General features: G+C 51.3%; 1 protein-coding gene across 2 annotated transcripts in view; it reads left to right on the forward strand.

The window, feature by feature from the left end:
- Window positions 1-13,007, forward strand: part of Rad50 (RAD50 double strand break repair protein) — a 225,834-nt gene that overhangs the window by 57,819 nt on the left and 155,008 nt on the right. The gene's annotated exons all lie outside the window — the stretch shown is intronic.

Consider the following 13,007-nt stretch of genomic DNA (forward strand, 5'->3'; position numbering starts at 1 on the left):
ATCTTCACACTTGCACACATGTACACATTCAGATGCACCTTCCAGGAGGAAGTAACAGACTGGAGCTGGTGGTTGGGAACCTTCAGGAATGCAGCCTCCACTTAGAAGGGTCCTGGGAGGTCCAGTGGTGTCCACAGCTGTCCCAGATATTTCGTGACCACAGAAATGCTGCGTTGCTGGTCCCCCTGGGCCCCAGCAATCATGTGAAAGAAGAGGAAAGTCCCAGGCCAGTTCCTAGGCCGCTGTGAACAAAACACAGCTCATGTGAGACTCCAGCAGGATTCCAGGGACCTGGGTGGGGCTCAGGAGGCCTCCTGTCTGTGCCTTTCAGTCCAGGAGGGAAAGCAGCCAACAGGGCTCTCCCACAAGGAGAGCCTAGCTCTTGAGTTCTGCCTGCTTCCCTGTGGATCCCCAGCGTTTCCTCATCTAAATGGCCTCTCCGTCCTCTGTATGAAAGTCCACACTCTCCCCTGGCCTCCCCCGTGGTGTCTGTTTGACCTGCATTCCTCTGGGCTTGATGGTGCTTTGAGTGAGAGCCTGGGCAGCCAGGTGACACGCTGCCATGCCTGAGTCCCCATTGCATCATCTGGCCCCCTCTTAGGGCTGTAACCCCACCACATAGCCTGCAGGGCGTTTACCCCACAGTGAGCAGCTTGCTGTGGTCATCCAGCCAGTGTTACAGTTGGACGAGCCAATAATCCAGGTTCTCATGTAAGACAAGTAAAGAATCGCCAAACATGTACCCAGGATTAAGCAGTAAGCAGCTACATTTATTGAAAATCACAGAAAGGTGTGCTCAGTGTTAGTCTTTGCCTACAAAAGTACAACACAGACCAAGAAAGGTGCCAGATGACAGAAAAGCACTGCACACAGGTCAAAAGTAGCAACAAGAAAAAGAGGAGCAGTAACCCAGGCTTTCAGGATTTAAAGGCCGACAAGTCTCTAGATGTGATTGACAGGAATGATTGACAGGGTGCTGAGCCATCTGAGGGATCTTAGCACTCATGCTCAACCCAGGATTCACTCCGGTCTTAATTACATTTATGCATAATTAAGGCAATGAATATTTATGAGCCTGTAATGCATTGGAGTGGGGAGTAGGGTAAGGATGACCAGGAGATCGAGCTAGGGATCCAAGGCACTTGCTGTGCTCTCACCTAGAGCATCAGGGGTCTCCCCAGCTTTTGTTATTTTATCATCTGCCTCTCTTAGGAGAATAAAAGCAGGAATAACCAGAAAGTGTTATTTTGAGTTAAACAGAGGCTAAGGTGAAAGGCAGCTCCATTGTTTCTAAGGATACCAACAGCTTCTTCCAATTCAGGAGGGAAGAGCCTGGCGGCACATAGCCAGCAGCCCAGCAGCAAGAGGCCTCTGCCCTCATGGGCTCCAGCCATGTGGGTTGTCGAGGAGTTTCATGCAGTGAGACTGGGGCTGAGCACCAGGCCAGGCAAGGATGCTGGTGCGGGCCTGGCTGCACACAAAGTGCCCTCAGGCCAAGCAGCCACTGGAGCCCAGTGGGCAGTGGGCTGGAGGCCCACTGGTGCCTGTCCCTTTGTGCAATCCTGTCAGCTGCATGGCAGGAGGCGAAGGGCAAGAGGGCACCAGGGCACAGCTGACCTTTTGGAGTTGTGCCTTGTCCCAGGAGTTCAGGCCTGTAGGGGCAGGGGACCCGTAGGTAGGGGAAAGATAGAATGAAGGCCTCACTGAGTTTGATTTAATCTTTAGGAAAACTTAGCAGCAGCAGTTTCTGCCTCCACAGGCCCAGGCTACAGTTAGAGTGATTAGCAAGACGAAGAAAGGCCGGAGCGGCTAGACTGAGAGAGACCAGCTAACAGTTACCATAAGAATTTACCTAGAAGAGTTAACTCCAAGGCAGCCCAGCAGAAAGACCGGAAAAGCAGCTCCCCTCACCCACCTGAAGGAATGCAGGGGAAACCAGAGGCAGCCACCTGGGGACCCCTGCCTAATATATAAGACACATGCACAGTCCTACATGTATGCACATGTATGTATGTTCTCGTGTAACATCTCTATACTCCTGCTCCACATACGCACAGGTGAGCATGTCGGCTTATCGTTACGTCTCAGCTGTCTTCCTCCAAGCCCCACCTCCACCCCATTCAGCACAAGGGACAGACGAACATATGCAGACACGCCGAGATTAGGATGACAGACAGCCCAGATGGTGGGGAGCCCGGGGGATGGGAAGACACTGGACCTAAATGAAAACAGCCAGGGATGAAAGATGGGGTGCTCACCCTCTGCCATCCCACAGTAGATGTCTAGCCTCTTTGTTTTCCATCTTTCCCAAATAAACTGTCTTCTCTTACGTTAACCTCGCCTCTAACTCATTACTGAGCTGAGTTTCCTTACAGTCCGAGGTGTGCTCCAGGCCAGGAATGGTATGCACAGCCCACCTAGCTGCAACATGGCCCGCCTCGGAAAGTGTTCTGGATGCAGAGCACCCCATGACTGATAGCCCAGTGTAGATGTTCGGGTTCTTCTGAATGGCCCAAATGGCGGCCAGGGCCAGCTAGTGACCAGAATTGTGTCCAAATCTGGAATGACAGGAAGAACCTCTCTCCAGCAGCCTGCTTCCCAGCTGTGGCTTTTCTTGGAGGAGTCCCCCAGCCAGCAATATTTGTGCCCTTCTGTTCTCCTGCCGTAGGTCCATCTCCACAGGCTCCTGTCGTGCAGCCCATGAGCAGTCTTCATTTGCCATACCTGTGTATTGTACCCCACCCTGCTGTGGGGGGCAGCTGTACTGTCCACCCCTCAGAGCCAAAGTTCTTTCCTCCATATCAAGGACTCATTTATTCATTAAGTATTATGATCATTGGGTCTTTTTGATATATAGAGTTCAGGCTGGTCTTGAAATCACTTTGTAGCCCAGGCGGATCTCAAACTCAGTGATTCTCCTGCCTCAGCCTCCCTAGCGCTGGGATTACAGGTTTGTGCCACCATGCCTGGCTATTCATTACGTATCATTTGTGTATCTTTCCTGTGCTGGGCATGGGAGGGTTCCCTGGTGAGTGAGACCACTAGTGTGTTCACATGATGCTTATCAAGTGGGAAGGACAGATATAAACGATTAATAATACACAGCCCAATAGCACATGCCAGCTCTTTTTCCTACACTGTGCATCTGTGAACATCTGCATGTACTTAAGACCTGAGCCGGCAGGGTCCTCATAGAGGCCTCCTTTCTGAGCCCACACACACACCACACAGCAGGGTGCCCTTCTGTGCCCACAGCTGTCCTTGGGGATATCTGCTCCCCACAAAGGCTAAAGCCTAGAGGCAGAGCCCAGTCATGCTCACTTGGGAAACCCCTGCCTGGCACATGGCCCAGTCCAGCAGAGATGTTCAGGATCAGTAGAACCTGCTGGGTGTGGTGGCACACGCCTGTCATCCCAGCACTTGGGAGGCTGAGGCAGGAGGATCACTTTGAGTTCCAGACCAGTCTGGGCTACAAAGTGAGCTCAAGGTCAGCCTGAACTGCATAGTGAGACCCTATCCAAAAAAAAAAGAAAAGAAAAAGATCGGTATAACCTGTGTTATAGATCTCCAGGATCTGAGAATTTATGATTTCTCTTTTTTTTTTTTAATCTCTTTTCCTCATTATAAAAACTGTTTTGTGAGAGTATGACTAGGTGAATGTACTTGATACTGCGTTACACACTTTGCAGTGGTTAAAAGGCAAATTTTAAGCCAGGCATGGTGCTGCACATCTGTAATCCCAGCACTTGAGAGGCTGAGGCAGGAGAATCTTTGTGAGGGTTTTTTTTTTTTTTTTTTTTTTTGTCTTTTTCATTTTTATCAGTACCAGGGATCGAACTCACAGCTGCCTGCTTGCAAGGCAGGCACTTATGCCACTGAGCTAAATCCCCAGCCCTAATCTTTGTGAATTTGAGATCAGCCTGAGCTACAAAGTGAGCTCAAGGCCAGTCTGCACAGCATAATGAGATCTTATCACAAAAAGAAAAAAAAAAAGTACAGTTTTACATGATGTAAAACTGTATGTATATTTCACCACTTTTTTTTTTTTTTGAGACAAGGTCTTGTTATGTAGATCTGGTGGCCTTTGACTCACTGTCGCCTAGGCTGGCCTCAGACTCCTGATAATCCATCTCCCTCAGCTTCTTCCCAGGTACTGGGATTACAGGTGTGTGCCACCACACCTGACTTTACCACAATTTTTAAAGTGAAAACTTATTTATATTTTTTGGTACCAGGGATTGAACTCACAATCTCACACTTGCCAGGCAAACTCTGTGCCACTGAGTTATATCCCCAGCCCCTATTTTGTACAGTCTTTTTTTTTTTTTTTTGGTGAAGTGAAAAGAATAAGTATAAAAGAAGGAAGTTCCACCTTTTTGAGACCTATAGGACAAATGTTTTGATTCAGATAGAACTGGCTTAAAACAAAAATAACTTGAATCAGGGAAGTACAACTCCAAAATAGATGTAAGATACCACATCACCTTCTTTAGGGTGACTGTTACAAACAGAACAGAACAGATGGGGAGAAGGAGACAGTCTTGACATTGTTGGTAAAGAATGTAAAATAGAAAGGCCACTGTGCAAAACAGTAAGGGAATTCTTCAAAACACTGTCATGATCTAGCAGCTCTATTTTTAGGAACGTACACAAAATAATTGAAAGCAATGACTCAAAGCTATTTGTCATATTTGTCAGCTTTCCATCACTATAACATAACACCTGAAATAATCAAGTTAAAAGAAGGGAAAGTTTATTTTGGCTCTGTGATGGGTTGGCCCTGTTGTTGTCCTGCTGTGATGAGGCAGCATGGGAAGGAATTGCCCAATTCACAGAGACGGAGAGAAAGAGCAGGGATGGAGGGCATCTAACTTGCTCCCAGGAGGCCCCACCTCCCAAGGCTTGCACTGTCCCCTAATAGTGCCACAGGCTGGGGAGCAGTCCCCATGGAGTTGCACCATAGCATGTATTCACCCATTTTTGTGGCAGCATCTTTCCCAAAGAGACAGTCAGCAGAAGCAACCCAAATGCTCATCAGCCGGGGAGAGGAAAGCAGAATGTGTGATGCGCCTGCCAGGAAACAGAATTTGGCCTCACAAGGGAATGCTGGTTGCCAAGCACAGTGGTACACAGCTATGACCCTGGCGCTCTGGGAAGTCGAGGCAGGAGACTGTAGGTTTGCACCCAGCCTGGGAACCTGGCAGCTTATCAAGAACCATCTCACAGTGAAAACTTACACAAGGGCTGCAGAGGCTGCTTAGTGCAGAGGCCTGGAGTTCAGTCTTCAACACCAAAAGATAAAACCGGGCATGAAAGCTGGGAGTGGGCTCCATAGTAGCACACCTGCCTCGCAGGCATGAGATCCAGGATTGGATCCCCAGCCAGGAAAACAAAATCTGATGCTTCCAGAACACAGAGAAACATTCATGAGGAAGTTCAGATTTCCCTCTGAAGATCTGATCACTGGATCTACTGAAACCAACTGACAGTGGGCAGAGTAACAGGAAAAAAGCATATAAATTTATTAACACAAAACACCCAGAAGATCTACCACCCAGTAGTCCAGTGAGATTCAGACCACTATGTGCCTTTTTTTTGGTCCCGGAGCTGAGGATGAACCCAGGTCCTTGTGCTAAGCATGAGCCCATCACTGAATGACACCTGCAGCCCCTGAACTCCTCCTCTTTGTAGGGGAGATGAAAATGGAGGCTATAAACAGAGTATTAGCAGGGTAGTAAATTGTATTTGGGAGAGAAAGGGAGCCCAGAAAGCCCACAGCGGCCTGAGCCAAAGTTCCCCTGGGCCTTGGGCGTGGCATTCAGATTTCAGCCTCTTCCTCTGAGATACATTTAAGGTCCCTTGTTACTGAAAGGTCACCGCGGGTTGGGAAGCACTGGTGTTACTGATGGACACGTCGTTTGGTGGAGGGAGAGAAAAGCCTCTCCCCACATTTGCTGCTTCCTAAGCAGGCCAAGTCCACAGTACCATCCTCTTGGAGCGCGCTGTTTTCTGATCCCCAGTATTGTAATCCGAATTACAGACATCATGAAGACATTCTGCTAAGAAACCTACACCAGAAAAATATCATATGCAATAGAAAGACATATAATTCCATTAATATGAGGTAACACAGGAAAATTCATAGATAGAAAGTGGGAGAGTGGTTTTCAGGGGCCAAAGGATGGGGAAGTTAGTTTTTCCTGCCTTCAGAGGTTCCAATTGGGTGATGAAAAGGTTTTGGAGATGGGTGACCAAGACTATTGCCCAACAGTGTGAAAGTACTTAATGCCTCAGAATAGCATATGAGTTGTTTCTGTTTTTGAGACAGGGTCTCACCATGTAATCCTGGCTGCCCTTAATTTCACTATGTGCCATGAGATCAGCCCATGCTGATCTCAAACTCCTGGCGATCTTCCTGCCTCAGCCTCCCATTTCAGTGTGTATCTCTCCATTCAGTGTGTGTCCTTGTCTGCCTGCCTGCCTACCTGTCTTTCTGAAGCCACACTGGATGTAAAGGAAGACCTTCCCGTCTGTCTGTGGACTACCCCACGGGTGGGGTGCCACTGCCCACCTTGAGCCATCTGGGGGGCGGGGATGGTGTCCTCAGCCCTTTCCCTGGCTTCTCTGTTCTGATTTTACTCCCCACACTTCCAAGATTCTGCAAAACCATCGCTCTGTTGTGTGGCTAAAAATGTGCCACCTACGTGAGGGGCGATGGGTCAGAAGGAGTGGAGAGTGCCTTGCACGCCTGCTGGGAGGTCACCCTCTTAGTGGTGCACCTGGCTGTGTGACTGCCTGAGTCTGTTGGGCCCAGCTGCGGAGGCAGAGGCCCCAAGGCCCCCGCTGCGGTGCCCTTGCTGTTGTGTGCCGGGCTGGTGCTCACCTTATGCCGGTGGGTTAGCCCTTGGATCCCTGGGGCAGCCCAACAGGAGGCTGTGACCTCCTAGCCCAAGCCCTGAGCCACATTGGAAAGGAACTAGGGCACCTGGGCCTCCCACTGCCGACTGCCCAGGCCCCAAGGAGGGGAGTCTCAACGACTTGCTTGCCCGAAGGGCCTCCTTGTCTCGGCACACTTTTTTTCTTTTTTTGGTACCAGGAATTAAACTCAGAACCTTGTACTTGCCAGGTAGGCATTTATGCCACTGAGCTGTATCCCCAGCCCCTCTGGCACCCTTCTGCTCATGTGCCAATGACATAGGGAAAGAAACTCCCGACCTGCTAGATGTCCCGGTAGGAGTTTGTGTTCTCTAAAATTAAAGAATGGATTCCAGGAACAAGATAGGTTAAGAGCAGAATATATTTATTGGGGCAAAGAAAGCTGTCTGAGAGATACAGAAGGGGTCCTGAGTGGGTTGCTGAGGACCCTGCCTTTTCTAGGGATTTTTTTTTTTTTTTTTGTCATTTTGAATCAGGGTCTTACTATGCAGTTCAGGCTGACCTTGAGTTCGATTTGTAGCCCAGGCTGGTCTCAAACTTGCAATAACCCTCCTGCCTCAGCCTCCCACAAATGCTGGGAATACCATCGTGTACCACCCACACCCGGTGTTCTTCTAGGGATTTTTATAAAGCAAAACCACCAGATGAAGTGGGTCCAAGACAGGGAAAAATGGGAAATTACAAGGTGGGCTTGAGGTGGGACAAAACTGTGGTCAACCAATAAGATTAAGAACATAATTGCTAGGGTGGGGGTAGAGCTCAGTGGCGCAGCACCTGCTGGCAAGTGCAAGATCCTGAGTTCGGGAGCTGGGGATTTAGCTCAGAGGGGCTGGGGATTTAGCTCAGCAGCATAAGTGCCTGCCTTGCAAACAGGCAGCCGTGAGTTCAATCCCTGATACCAATAAAAACAAACCAAAAAAAAGATCCTGAGTTATATTCCAAGTTCCAAAAAACCCCCTATACCCAAAAACAAAACAAAGAGCCTAATTGCTAAGGTGATAGTGATTAAATGGCGATCAAATGGGGAATCCAGTCACGTAGCCAGTGGGCATGAAACAGAGCAGGGACTATCTGGAGGGGGCTGTCAGTGATTCCTCCTGGCTTTCCCAAGGTGATGGGTACCTGTTTAGAGAATCAGTCACTATTGTTTGTCCTTAGGGAAAGTATGGGGGTGCATTCTTTTCGTTTCATCTTTCGTCTTGAAGTCTGGCCTTCAGTGGAGGTTTCTGTCTCCTCCACAGTGGCAGCGCACCCTGTCTCCTGCTCTGGCTTCTTTGAGGGCCGAGCCCTGTCTGACTGCCTATAATATTTCTATCTGACTTAGCTGTCTGTATCACCAACAGGGCAGCAAGAGCAGACCAAACTGCTGGAGTCCTGGGTGCCTGCACGTGGGGGCACTTTGGGTCCTAGAGGCCACCATGCCCCTCCTGTCATAGCCCTGGCCCCAGTGCCACACGGAAGCCAACACACCCCATGGAGGTGCCCCAGGCCCCCACAATTGCACTGAGCTACAGCCTTCTTCCCCATCCTCACCCCTGGTTCAGGAGCTGGGGCCACACCAGCTGCATAGGCAGAGATGAGGGAAGCGGTCAGGGTCACTCCAGGGACTGCAGCTCATGCGATTAAAGCTAAGCAATGCCTCCCTTTGCCCCAAACCCAGCCAGACAGCCTTTATCTCCGGGCTTGAGGCTTCCACAGAAGGGTTTACTCAATGTTGCAGGCAGGATCTTTACAACCTGGTTTGAGAAGATTACCTTTTTATGGCAACTTTGATTAATGATTGATCAAAAACTGATACTACAAACACTGGAAAACAAATTTGTCCTAGAGATTAGCAGAGGTCTGCATCTGCCAGGCTGATTGGAGACCTGTCCACCTGCTCCCTCAGGGATCAAACCAGGGCAAGGGTGCCCTGGGGCCTGGCCCCACCTGCTCCCACACACAGCGTGCTCCGCCCTCCTAGCCGAACCACCAAGGTCCTCAGTCCTTTTGGAATCAGACCATAAACCACAAATAAGTGGAACCACCGGCAGAGCAAAGACCCCAGGGCTTTTAACAGAATTTTCTGTGTTGTTTCTGTTCCTTTTAATGCCTACTACATATGAGCGGGCTAAAGGGAAATTTGGGAAGATGAACAGCTTGTGTGAACACCATAGCCTGGGCGTCCTATAGGCCGCGCGTCTCGAACAGGTGAGATGCAGCCAGAGCCAAGCAGGCCAGGCCCAGGGGACCCTGAAGGGAGGCAGGTTCCGAGAGTCCTGTCCTGGAAAAAGCACCTCAGAGCAGGTCCGGTCACGACACCCCGCACTGTGTGCTGTGGGTATTTAGCCACCGTGGGGTCCACAGACCTTACTGGAATCGCCACAGGGCCCCAACCCGTGACCTCAGTCTGCAGGGCCAGGATTTTGCATCTCACAGCCACCCTGCACCCAGTGCATTGTGCTGGCACCCACCATCCTCCAGGAACGCTGGGGGAGCAGGGCACTGGCCCCACACCTCTTCCGGTCCCTCAGGTCCCTCAGCTCCTCTGTGTATCCCCGGGCATGCGAGGGAGTGGAAACAGACCGAGCTGCTTGTAAACTGAACTGGAAAATGAAACTGGAAATCACAGCCTCACACCCCCAGTGCTGGGCTTTCCTTTCCACAGGGAGAGTCCCCAAAGGAGAAGGAGGCGCACGGGGTACGGCCCGCCCCACAGTGCTCCAGCCCGGCCGGCTCACCGGCAGTCCGGGAGAGGCATCCTTTCCAGGAACATTAAGAAAAACTCATTTCAGGCTCAAGTTGAAAACTCTTTAAAGCAGTACTTGAGGAGGAGCCCAGGCTCTGAGTGAATCTAGGTCATCTGAGGCCTGCTGCCCTAACCCCCACCCCCTAAGGCTGGCCAGGGAAGGAGGCTCTTTCTCAAACAGTGTGAGCTGCACTGAGGATCAAAGATCAAAAATTCTGGGCTCCCTGCTCTAGCCCCACTGCTAACACACACACACACACACACACACACACACACACACCCCAGCTGCCAGCAGAGGCACTGCTTTAGGGCTGCTTTCATGGAAACAGCAGATTTCCTGAAGGGACTGGAATGCAGGGGAGGAGTGCAGGGGAGAGAGGAGAACCACCCCAGCTGCCAAGGCCACTGTGACCCTGCCTGCCTTGAAATACCTCTTCCCACTCCCTAACCCCCAGTTGCAGACACTTCTTAGGTTAAGACCCCCGGAATCGCACTCTCTCCTGACCATGTATTTGTCCAATAGCTACATGGTTATTTGCCTAATGTCTGTCTCCCTCCGCAGACTGAACTGTGAGGCCCAGCCCTGGTCTGTGCTGTTTGTTGGGTCCCCACAGTCTGGAATACCTCCTGGCATGCAATGGATCCACACACAAAAACTCTGCCAAGCCTGGTGTGACCTGTGATCCCAGCATTCAGGAGGCTGAGGCAGGAGGATTGTTGCAAGTTTGAGACCAGCCTGGGCTACAAAGTGAGGCCTAGGCCAGCCTGAACTACACAGTGAGACTTTGTTTTAAAAGAACAAGGCAGGCCTTAATTGCCCTAGAGAAGGACAGCACTGCAGCAAGTGCTGGGGGCCTCCAGGGTTCTAGCCCTACTCCGGGCTCTCCAAGCAGCTTCCCTGAAGAGTGCTGCCCACAGTTCCTAGCCTCGGCCCAGGGAATGCTCTGGCTGTCCTCAGTATGTACAGGCAGGGATGATCTGCTGTGGGCTCCTGGCTTCCTGTCCCTGGCTTCCATCCCTGTACCCGCAGTGTCTCCCATACCACCAGAAAGAGACCAGCTTAACCAGCAAGGAGTCAGGAGGACAGGAGCCGAGGTTGGGTCTTACAGTGAGGGGTTTTTTTAGTACTAGATTTGACCCATGTTCTTCAAGCAGCTATACCCTTTAAGACAGGGTGTTGTTAGGTTTGTTATTACCCAGGCTGGGGTGACACTACCATTCTACCACCTCAGGCTCCCATGGTGCCAGAAGACCCCAGGCTTTTAGGGTGATTTGTAAAAAGGGGGAGCAGATGAAGGTGCTGGAGGATGGGCCGTGGGTGCTGTGGGCTGGGGAAGCAATCTTGCTTTCCGCCCCACACACCTTGCTGCCTCCTTGGGCTCTCTTTCTCATTAGAATGGGCCTCATTCTTGAGTATGTGCCGTGAAAGGCAATAGAACAGGAGATAATAGGGCAGACTTCGGGAAAATCCAGCTCTGTGATTCCCAGACTGTGTAACTTTGAGTTAGTAACAGACTCTTTGTCTTGCTCTTCTGTAAAATGGGAGCAGTTCCACTGAGTCCTGTGAGTGACTGCGTGTTCTTGATGTGTGTTGAAGGCTTAGTCATCCGTAATCATTGTCACCTTAGCCCAGGTCATGAGATCAATGAGGTGATGAATTTGAGCACAGCCCCTAGCCTGACAGCGCCATGCAAACGTGAGCAGCCAGGCAGCATTGTTTTGGAAATACTGAAGTGCAGCTTCCCTCCCACATTTGCCTAGGGTGGGACAACAATTGTACTGACTTATTGTTGAGCTGGAAGATGCACCAAAGGGAGGTGACAAACCGAAACCACCACCCGTTTGAACCCTAGGTGCAATGGGGCCCTGTGGCCGCTGCAGATGGTGAGGGCCTGGGGCAGGCCCACTTCCTCCCTGCTGGCTGTGCCTTTTCCTGCCTCACACTAGCCAGCTTCCCAAGGCTGCAGGAAGTGGGGCCAAGAACAGGCCCCTCCCTGTGTGCAGGGGCGGGGAGAGGCAGAGTTTGCGGCTGCCAGCATGAAGCCAGCACACCCCCCTTGTCTTTTTAAAACAGGGTTTCACTGTGCAGTTCAGGCTGGCCTTGAACTCATCTTGTATCCCAGGCTGGTCTCTAACTTGCAAGGATCCTCCTGCCTCAGCCTCCCAAGTGCTGGATTATAGGTATGTGCCACCAAGCCTGGCAAGGATAGCCTCTTTAGAGGTCCTTCTGGGTCCTGGGGCCACCATGTAGCAGCCCCTACCTGCTCCACATCTGAGCCTCCCCAGAGTCTTTTCTCTTGAGGTTGTGAGCTTTGGCCAATAAACATCCAAACCAGAGAGAGAGGCAGGCTGGAAGGAAGAGTTGAATCTCTTCTCAGAGGAAATGCAGTTGTGGTTTTGAGCCGTTCGCATTTTACATCTGTGGTTGGCGTTTCCCAGGGTTCTCAGAGGTGAAGGCAGGGTCAAGCTCATGCCACCAAATAAGGTTTGCAATGACCTTAGCAACAGGCTCCACTGCCTATTGGCTGCCACAGTAGCCTCAGGCCAATGTGGTCTCCCAAAGGCCCTGCGGAGCCTGCGCAGTGCTTCTGCCTGTGCTGAGGTCCAGCTGTGCTGCCAGAAATCACAGTGCTCAGAGCGCACAGATAGGGAGAGCGAGCTGGACAAAGGTAGATGGGGGTGGGGCCCACGGGGGTGGGGCCCGGCTGTGTGGTGTCCAGGTTTCAGAGTCCACCTGCCTGGTCCTCCCTGGTCCCTACTCGCCCCCATGTCCAGGGGTCAGCCTTGGGCTCCAGCGTAGTTATCATTCCCTGGGTGTGTTCACATCTGTTCTTCTCGGACCTTTGTGCCAAGTGCTTCTACATATTGTACTTTTTAAATTCTTACAGAACTACCCTGTGAACCAGTAAATCCCATTTCATAGACATGGAGGCCAAAGGGAATTAGGTTCCACCTTGGAATTGCCCCACTAATAAATGGGGAAGCCACAATTTAGACCCAGCTGAAACCAGTCCAGATTGCTTGCTGTGAACCTCAGCACTGCTTTACCTCAGTGTCTCTGTCTTCAGTTGTGACACCTCCCAGGTTGGGGGTGAGGAGCTGAAGAGCCAGCGCAGAGTGGTGGGTTACCCGGCTGTACCCATGCCAGCGCAAAGTGGTGGGTTACCCGGCTGTACCCATGCCAGCGCAGAGTGGTGGGTTACCCGGCTGTACCCATGCCAGCGCAGAGTGGTGGGTTACCCGGCTGTACCCATGCCAGCGCAGAGTGGTGGGTTACCCGGCTGTACCCATGCCAGCGCAGAGTGGTGGGTTACCCGGCTGTACCCATGCCAGCGCAGAGTGG

This window comes from Cavia porcellus, unplaced genomic scaffold (assembly GCF_034190915.1).
Source record: "Cavia porcellus strain 051 isolate PalLab524CR breed Dunkin Hartley unplaced genomic scaffold, mCavPor4.1 scaffold_19, whole genome shotgun sequence".
In the NCBI taxonomy this organism is placed as follows: Eukaryota; Metazoa; Chordata; class Mammalia; order Rodentia; family Caviidae; genus Cavia; species Cavia porcellus.